The 7,360-nt window shown below is 35.8% G+C and overlaps 1 long non-coding RNA gene across 1 annotated transcript; it reads right to left on the bottom strand.

Annotated features, from left to right (window-relative positions):
* Window positions 1-5,735: 5,735 nt before the first annotated feature.
* LOC129572812 (uncharacterized) lies at window positions 5,736-6,474 on the bottom strand. Its single transcript, XR_008688510.1, has 3 exons — window positions 6,281-6,474; window positions 6,072-6,219; window positions 5,736-6,002 (listed from the first exon to the last, which is right to left on the bottom strand). It is a non-coding gene; the product is annotated as an uncharacterized LOC129572812 (long non-coding RNA).
* Window positions 6,475-7,360: the final 886 nt, after the last annotated feature.

The raw sequence follows: 7,360 nt of genomic DNA, 5'->3' as shown, positions 1-7,360 counted from the left end.
GGAGGCTCGGTCCCGTGCCCGCCGGATAATCGAGGTTCTACTGTATTTGAATCATCCGAACTGTCTCCTGAGCAGTAATGGTTTTCGACCTAATCAAAGTGTCCATTTTTAGCACTACATGGAATGTAGGCTACTGTAGTGATTTTTTTTACGAGAAAATTTTAAGACTCTTTAGGCCATTATTTTGGACCGTAAACTAATTCAATTTAATATCCATATTTTTTTATTTGAAATGAAGCAATTACGCCTAATTGCAAAAATGAAATAATATCATGTTCATGTAATTCAATTTTGAGATAACTAAAAAAAAATTTATACTTTTTTCGTTGCCAATGTGAAATAATGTATAATGTACGATGACCGTTCACATTGAACGTACAGTGTACATTGTACATAAAACACATAAGTGAAGAATACAATATCATCATATGAATTTATTTAATTATTATTATTGACAATATTAAAATGATTTATAACTAAAACTTGTGAAACAGACATTTCCAACGATTAAAACTACATTCCATGTAGTGCTTACGATAATAATTTGATGAGAAACATCAAATTAATTAAACCCCTTAAATTTACAAGTTTCGCTCCGCTCCGCTCTGCGTTCTTGTTTTCCTTGCATCGATCGGAAATATAACGGTAGCTTGATCTTGTTTGGAATTAGGTTTGGTGTCATCAAAATCTGGATATAATGATTGGAATATTTTTACAAAATCGAATGCAAATGGTTTCTGTCCGATGACAATTAATTCAGTGTCAGGCGAATTTTGCGTATCAGGTGGATCCGAATTAAGGCACTGCAATTTTGATCAATACGGAAAAATTAAAAAAAATCATACTATATTCTCTCACATGTAGATGTATTTGCAAAGTTTTCAACTAATTACTCATGAGTAACTACAGTTCTCACTTTACATTTACCCTAGAAAGTGTTACGGCTTTTCATTTCCAACTACTAAATGAAGCTACTTATGCTGATCTCATCTTCATCTTTCCATAGATCAATGACGGGATCATGATATTCTTTTGGCATATATACAGCTTGATGACAGACGATTCTAGATCTTTTCTTTTTTCAATATACAAATATGTATTTATGAAAGACGTTTGTCGAATATAGTTTTTGATATGAGGCTGTGAGAATGAAAATGGCAATATAGGAATAAACATTCTGAAGCGCATCAAGAAAAAAAAATTCGCAAAAGTGAATCATGAGTTCTGAATACGCAAAAGTGAACTATGAACCTCCTATGCTGCCCATGTAAATTCATGTTTCACTTTTGCATATTCAGAACTCATAATTCATTTTTGCGAAAAAATTTTCTTGATGCGTTTCAGAATGTTTATTCCTGTATTGCCATTTTCATTCTCACAGCCCCATATATTATTTTATAAAGAACCTTCCCCATTTTAAAAGTTTTTCTACACTATTTTTTACACACGGTCTCCACTTGCATTTAGTTTCCATTACATTAGATACACTTTGATCGTTGAAATCCAACGGAAGTCGAGAATAGTTGAAAGCTGCCGCTTATTCTTTCCTCTGTAACAATCGCAGCGCCATCTACATCAACATAAGAATTGTACATGAGGAATGTAGCTATGATACAGCGCTCAGAAAGAACTTAGCGGATGATTCCGATTTATCAGCACAGTAATTTCCATTTTTGCGCGCTGTCAATTGTATCGACGAATGTCGAGCATCAATGATTGCCGCGCTAATTTTACATTGAAGAATACAGATAAATTGGAATCTCGGAACATTTATTCCGATTTGTCATTCCGTTTGGTTTTAATGCCGATAAATCGGAATCATTATTCCCCTAAGTTCTCTCTGAGCGGTGACATTCAAAATCCGAAAATGATAGAATCGATAAACGTCTTTATTTTGTTTTATTAATTTGTGATTTTTTAACCTTTCCCACCAGAATAGAATGCGTGTATCCGATCAAATGCATTTCAATATTTTTGAGATTATTGCAAATGTATTTTCCAGGATCTTTAATCATTTTATGGGTTGTATTTTTCTCGTCTATTTTGCATTGAGCAGTTGTGATGATCCAGTGCTCATCAATGATTGATCCACCACACTTAGCACCAACAAAGCGACATTCATTGAAAACGCGTTCAAAACAAGAACAACAAGAACAGAAGCAGACCGTTTTTAAACCATTTTAGGGTGTTTCGAATCAGGCATTCAACGGAATTAAACCTAGGTTTTGCATCCATCCTTTTTCATCATTTTCTTGAAGCAAGATAAGAAACTTTTGCTATCGTTATCAAAATTTTCCCACTCAGATACAAGTAAATCACTTTCATCTTTTGAAAATTTTGCGCAGTGTTGAGAGAAACACGAAAAAAACTCGACACCATGGGTGTTGAATGTCATTCAATGCCACCAAGCTGTAGACATCTCTCTCCTATATGGCAAACAACAGAACCAAAACTAAACATGAAAATGACATGTTCAATTGTGTTTGTTTCGTTACTTTCAACTGTGCCGCTACGAGAGGTGTAAATTTTGTCGTTTCTTGTTGTTATTTTACATGTAAAATCAATCGTATTAGACGAGGATGCTCGACACAACTCTTCAAGACAAGGGATATATGTTTTTTTAATTTTAATAACCAATTTATCTCGTTCAAAATGAAGGAATAACAATTTTAAACAGATCATTTGGATCGTGAATGATTTTCAATGATTTATTTCTTTTAATAAATTCCAAATTCCATAGAAAATACAATCACTTTTATCAGTTTGTACTCTATATTGCAATGTTACTTAACGCTAAGATACACAAAAATGTGTATAATTTTTTAAAAAATATTCAACTAATTCTAGTACTTTATTTAATTTCATCTATAATATATATTGTTTTTGGTGTTGAACACCTTGAAGTCCAGAGCATTTAAATAAAATATTATTTAAATGTAATATTGGATTTGTAAAAAGTGAAAACATTTTGTTTTGTTCTGGATTGATTATTGTTAATTTTCTAATTGTTCAATGAGTTATTTACATCTGTTTGTCAATATCAAAGCACCAATTGTTGCTAGTCAGATCGTTATTCACAATGTGCTGCTAACATGAATGTGTTGATAGCAATCACTGTTTTCAAAAGTAATCGTCTGTTGGCATTCAGGGAAATACCGTATCGATGACTCGAACATGATTCGAATATCTCTTTGAAGTCTCGAGTGACTGGATTCTTTGGGATTATTTGAGTTAATAATGTTCACCAGTGTTGTTTTCCCTGTGGTAAAATCGATAGCTGTTTCATTGTCTCCGATTCGCAGGTTCATTCGATTGGCGTCAATCATTATATCGGAATAATAGTGTGCAAATGGAAATTGCTCTGGTGGCCAAACGGGCGGCGAATAATTCCGAAGCAAAACGATCAGTTCAAGTGGTTTCATTTGACTTAAGCATTTGATTTGATTTTCGACCTCACTCAAAAATTCGGTTTGTTTCACGCGAATCACGAAAACTTTTAGACGCTCGAGATTGGCCAGCAAATGGAGTGTCGGTTCGGAGTGAATGCCACATAGGTCGAAATTTTGCAGCATTTCCAAATATTCGAGATTTTTTGAATGTTGTGTCACAACATTGAACAATTCATCGTTAACATTAGTGAGTTTCAGGCGTTTTATTTGTGCATTTGACTGGATGAATCGTTCGAAAAATCGTTGACATGGTGGTTCCAATTCTGCCATATATTGGAATGTTTCGACACTCTTGAGCGTTGGCCAATGCAAATCGATAGCTACATGCTTGTTGAGGCATTTGAAAATGCGCTTCTTCAGAACCAACGTTTCCAAGTATGGGCACAGTTCATGCAATCTTTCAATTGTATCACAGTCAAATTCGGCATCCCATTCCAAAAATGTGATTTGTCGCAGAGCTGGAACAAATAATTTAAACAAACTATCGGATGGTTTTCGTCCTTGTGGCTTACGAAATGTCAATTTTTTCAGATTTTCGCTAATGTTCTGGAGAATTTTGTACGTTGCTCGCTCTTCATGCTCTGTCTCAAGGTAGTTTGCCGGTATGACACCATATTTTTGATACCGCAAGCACAAATGAACAAGGTGTGGCCCTATACACTTCATCGTTTGACGTAGCGAATTCAGTGAAGCGTGAAAAACAAATACCGTATACATTCGCACTTTTGAAAAATTGAATTGATCAAGCAAATTTCGAAATTTCGTACAGACGTTTGCCATTGTGACCAGAGCATCGAGATCGAGGTATCTAAAGATTTCCAGCAAACAATCGTCATTTAGCGATAACATTGAGCATTTTTCTGGATCGATTGTATTCCATATGGACAATGAATCGGGTTGGTGCCATGAGTCCGCCGGAACAATTTGTAGTAGTTTAGGTGCGGATATAATACCACTACGATTCGCCATAAACGCCTGAAATGCACTTTGACTCTTCTCATACAAAACGTACGCTTCGATTGTGCTCTCCGATTCATTTATAACTTCAATGTTTTCAATTGGGCCGTAGAGTCGCAGTCCACGTTTAATTTCATCCGTCGAAAATGCATCTTCATTCTGAAAGAAAATTTTCAATTGACTACCCAGTCGAAATGCATGAAATGAAAAAAATAATTTGTACTCACTTTTTTCATCCATTTGATGAAGAGTTTTCGGGCGATTACAAAATTGTTGGTATCATATTCGAAGTTGTTTTTGACAAATAACCAAGATTTGTCATTCCAAATGAAAAGACCCATCGTAAATGAAGTCAATGAACCTTGCAACAGCTGCTTGCACCGCGTATAGAATGCAGTTTAATATGGACGGTCTTGCCTAAAAACCCAAACTAACCGAATATCTATTGGAAATTTCACTGCTGTTGAATGAAACACTACCTTTGTTGTATTAAACTTGCAGACACAAAACAAAAAGCAATTTTTCACACCGAAATTTTCAATTTTAAACCAAAAATTTTTTTAATTTTGAACTTGATCTGATAGCTAGTAAACAATGATGCGACAGAGAGAAACGCGTGTGCTCGCACCGAATAGAACAAATAACTATTACGTGAATTCACGTTACAACGTGTTTTGATATGTGTGTTCGTGTGTGTGATGCTAGTGTATTCCCGAAAAACACGCGGGTTTTACAACTGCGCATGGAAGAAGCGTGTCAATATTGCGGAGTGAGTGTGGAAGCGAGACGGATAAAGTCAAAAAAAAATTATTTTGGATGTTGTTTACACACATAGAGAGAGGTAAATAATAATAGATGCTCAGAGGACTGTGTTGATGCTGCTTCAGAAAAGGGCAACTTTTCGATAAAAATATATACCAATCACCAATGTTTGATGTTCAAATGTGTTAAATGCGTGCGTAATGTTGAGAAACTTTACGGGAATAGAACTAGAGCTGCACACGGTCCGGAATCAAACAGTTCAAGTTATGCTTTTGAACGCTCTATGTGAGCGAATGGATTGAGTAACGGAAATTATTTTGGACAAAATTTGATAAAACAGGCGATAATACTGTAATGTAATAATTCATTTCAATCTAAAGATTTTTTCAAACAGCATTGCATGGATAACACAAAGTTCATATTTGTTGTATCATCCGCAATTCAAACGATTTGCATTAAATTATACATGTAAAAAAAATTCAAAGCAAACTTTCTCTTATATTTTAGAACAGCACTGCATGCAATACATTCAAACCTACATAGAAATTCTATGAAATTGGAAAAAAAAACTATACGAACCACAAGAAAAACTCAATCAACCAAACTACGAAATAATAATTTCTCGAATCTTAATTTATTTATGACTATTTTTCAAATTCCTTAGATATCTTTTTTTCCGCCGTTTTCATCTTTGATTTTTTTCTTCAACGTTGTGATGGTTTGTGTTGAAAAATCGGTTCGTCTTTTGGTCGGTGTAAAAGGTTTGAATCGTTCATCTTGGTCTGAGTACTTCTCAATGAACGCAGGCGTATTGTGGACCAATCGACAATGTCGCTGGGGAAAAATAAAATTGTTACAATGTGGCGCATAAATTGAAAGATAATAATTGATATGTTTTCGAACCTCAATCACATGCTTCCAGTTCGAAGTTTGGTGACAATAACCACATCGAAATAGAGAACTCTGCGCTGAAGCTTCATTTCTGAGAGATGGACAATAAGACGATGTGTCGTCGGTGGCATCAGACCAGCTTGACCAATCGATTTCATTACTGCAATTGAAAAACTGAATGAAAATGTTTTGCCACACGCAGAAAATGAAAAGAATATCACCGAAAACTACAGTTGATACAAAAAAAGTATTTAGTTTTATGTGATTTTTGCCATTCTGATGTTTCGGTCGAAGAAGAATTTTCGACTGCATCTTTGAATTGAGTGTCACAACTTTTCCGTTGTGGTTGAGAATCATCCAAAACCACCTCCAAAAAAGCGGTAGCATCGAAATCATGTCCCTCTTCAGATTGCTCTTCATCATCGGTATTATTGTTAACACCCTCATTTTCTTGTTTTAAGCCTTCGCTTTCATTTTCATTTTTAATCGAGCAAGACTCAAGTTCGGTTGATGCATTCGGTTCTTCTTTCACTTGCGCTATCTCACTCGTAATGGCTATGTTTTCACCTAACGTTATACCACTATGATGCGCGATTTCATGAGCGGTGATGCTTTGTTTGGTCGAAACGGTAAAATTGCATTTGTTACATCGGAATCCCAACGAAACGGTGTCAATGTGATGGCGCATGTGTCGTTCGAGATTCCATCGGTAGATGGTTTGAAATTCGCACATTTTGCATCGGATTTGATTCATCGAATGATAGCGATGGTGTCGATTATATCGATCTCGAATGTAGTGCGTGTAGTCACACTGATCGCATTCGTAAATCCTTACATCGGGGTGCTGAGTTCGAATGTGTTCCATCAGCACTGTTTTACTAACCGTGTACAGGCCACACAATTTACATGTTGACAAACGCGTATTTTTCCCCGTTTGAATCGGTTGAAAACCATCCGGAATTGCTTCGGCCGATTGATTGAAATTCGTATTCTTCGCTGATCCCACAATAATATCCTGTACGACATCCCGGTGAACTGTGCGCACATGCCTAGCCAACTTCTGTGAATGTTTCGAAGCGTACACACAAAAGCTGCAGCCATGAATGGAAATCGGTTCCTTGTGAAAATCTCTGCGATGCTCAAGGTATAAACGGGGATTTCGTGTCGTGCACTTGCAATCGACACAGAAATAATTTCGACTCATTCCGGACGATTTAGTTTCGAGTTGCTCTTGCTTCATCTCAACATCAACCAAGGAATCCTCGGCCATTTTCAGCACTTTAAAGTTTAAAGTCCGTGTT

The sequence above is a fragment of the Sitodiplosis mosellana genome, unplaced genomic scaffold, assembly GCF_009176505.1.
Source record: "Sitodiplosis mosellana isolate CC-2019 unplaced genomic scaffold, AAFC_SMos_1.0 Smas_scaffold_1, whole genome shotgun sequence".
Lineage (NCBI taxonomy): Eukaryota > Metazoa > Arthropoda > Insecta > Diptera > Cecidomyiidae > Sitodiplosis > Sitodiplosis mosellana.
This window is presented reverse-complemented; position numbering and strand designations above follow the sequence as displayed.